This window comes from Neomonachus schauinslandi, chromosome 15 (genome assembly GCF_002201575.2).
Source record: "Neomonachus schauinslandi chromosome 15, ASM220157v2, whole genome shotgun sequence".
NCBI classification, from domain to species: domain Eukaryota; kingdom Metazoa; phylum Chordata; class Mammalia; order Carnivora; family Phocidae; genus Neomonachus; species Neomonachus schauinslandi.
Genome location: NC_058417.1, coordinates 10,188,967 through 10,191,725, shown reverse-complemented (window position 1 = coordinate 10,191,725; position 2,759 = coordinate 10,188,967). Strand labels below are relative to the sequence as shown.

Here is a 2,759-nt window from a genome sequence, read left to right as displayed (position 1 = left end):
TATCCAGCTAGGCTGTCACTGAAAATAGAAGGAGAGATAAAAAGCTTCCAGGACAAACAAAAACTAAAGGAATTCGCAAACACGAAACCAGCCCTACAAGAAATCTTGAAAGGGGTCCTCTAAGCAAAGAGAGAGCCTAAAAGCAACATAGACCAGAAAGGAACACAGACAATAGACAGTAACAGTCACCTTACAGGCAATACAATGGCACTAAATTAATATCTTTCAATAGCTACCCTGAATGTAAATGGGCTAAATGCCCTAATCAAAAGACACAGGCTATCAGACTGGATAAAAAAACAAGACCCATCGATACGCTGTCTGCAAGAGACTCACTTGAGACCCAAAGACACCCCCAGATTGAAAGTGAGGGGGTGGAAAACCATTTACCATGCTAATGGACACCAAAAGAAAGCTGGGGTGGCAATGCTTATATCAGACAAATTAGATTTTAAACCAAAGACTGTAATAAGAGATGAGGAAAGACACTATATCCTACTTAAAGGGTCTATCCAACAAGAAGATCTAACAATGGTAAATATCTATGCCCCTAACATGGGAGCAGCCAATTATATAAGGCAATTAATAACAGAAGCAAAGAAACACATCAACAACAATACAATAATAGTGGGGGACTTTAACACCCCCCTCACTGAAATGGACAGATCATCTAAGCAAAAGATCAACAAGGAAATAAAGACTTTAAATGACACACTGGACCAGAATACCAAAGTATTCTTTGTGCATCCCAAAGCAACAGAATACACATTCTTCTCTAGTGCCCATGGAACATTCTCCAGAATAGATCACATCCTAGGTCCCAAATCAGGTCTCAACTGGTACCAAAAGACTGGGATCATTCCCTGGATATTTTCAGACCACAATGCTTTGAAACTAGAACTCAATCACAAGAGTAAAGTCGGAAAGAACTCAAATACATGGAGGCTAAAGAGCATCCTACTAAAGAATGAATGGGTCAACCAGGAAATTAAAGAAGAATTAAAAACATTCATGGAAACAAAAGAAAATGAAAACAAAACTATTCAAAATCTTTGGGATCCAGCAAAGGCAGTCCTAAAAGGGAAGTATATAGCAATACAAGCCTTTCTCAAGAAACAAGAAAGGTCTCAAATACACAACCTAACCCTACACCTAAAGGAGCTGGAGAAAGAATAGCAAATAAAGCCTAAACCCAACAGGCGAAGAGAATAAAGATCAGAACAGAAATCAATGAAATAGAAACCAAAAGAACAGTAGAACAGATCAATGAAACTAGGAGCTGGTTCTCTGAAAGAATTAACAAGACTGATAAACCCCTGGCCAGACTTATCAAAAAGAAAAGAGAAATGACCCAAATCAACAAAATCATGGAATGAAAGAGGAGAGATCACAACCAACACCAAAGAAATACAAACAATTATAAGAACATACTATGAGCAACTCTATGCCAGCAAATTAGATAACCTGGAAGAAATGGATGCATTCCTAGAGATGTATCAACTACCAAAACTGAACCAGGAAGAAAGAGAAAACCTGAACAGACCTATAACCATTAAGGAAATTGAAGCAGTCATCAAAAATCTCCCAACAAACAAAAGCCCAGGGCCAGATGGCTTCCCAGGGGAATTCTACCAAACATTGAAAGAAGAATTAATACCTATTCTTCTGAAACTGTTCCAAAAAATAGAAATAGAAGGAAAACTTCCAAACTCGTTTTATGAGGCCACCATTACCTTGATCCCCAAACCAAAGACCCTATCAAAAAGGAGAATTACAGACCAATGTCCTTGATGAACACGGATGCAAAAATTCTCACCAAAATACTAGCCAATAGGATACAACAGTACATTAAAAGGATTATTCACCACAACCAAGTGGGATTTATCCCTGGGCTGCAAGGTTGGTTCAACAACCGCAAATCAATCAACGTGATACAATACATTAACAAAAGAAAGAACAAGAATCATATGATCCTCTCAATAGATGCAGAAAAAGCATCTGACAAAGTACAGTATCCTTTCTTGATCAAAATTCTTCAGAGTATAGGGATCGAGGGCACATACCTCAATATCATAAAAGCCATCTATGAAAAACCTACAGTGAATATCATTCTCAATGGGGAAAAACTGAGAGTTTTCCCCCTAAGGTCAGGAACACGGCACAGATGTCTACTATCACCACTGCTATTCAACATAGTATTAGAAGTCCTAGCCACAGCAATCAGACAACAAAAAGAAATAAAAGGCATCCGAATCGGCAAAGAAGAAGTCAAACTCTCACTCTTTGCAGATGATATGATACTTTATGTGGAAAACCCAAAAGACTCCACCCCAAAACTGCTAGAACTCATACAGGAATTCAGTAAAGTGGCAGGATATAAAATCAATGCACAGAAATCAGTGGCATTCCTATACACCAACAACAAGACAGAAGAAAGAGAAATTAAGGAGTCGATCCCATTTACAATTGCACCCAAAACCGTAAGATACCTAGGAATAAATCTAACCAAAGAGGCAAAGGATCTGTACTCAGAAAAGTATAAAATACTCATGAAAGAAATTGAGGAAGACACAAAGAAATGGAAAAACGTTCCATGCTCATGGATTGGAAGAACAAATACTGTGAAGATGTCAATGCTACCTAGAGCAATCTACACATTCAATGCAATCCCCATCAAAATACCATCCACTTTTTTCAAGGAAATGGAACAAATAATTCTAAAATTTGTATGGAACCAGAAAAGACCCCGCATAGCCAGA

At 38.0% G+C, this 2,759-nt stretch overlaps 1 protein-coding gene across 1 annotated transcript in view; it reads right to left on the bottom strand.

Moving 5' to 3' along the window:
- Positions 1 to 2,759, bottom strand: part of AKAP10 (A-kinase anchoring protein 10) — a 92,934-nt gene that overhangs the window by 67,993 nt on the left and 22,182 nt on the right. The gene's annotated exons all lie outside the window — the stretch shown is intronic.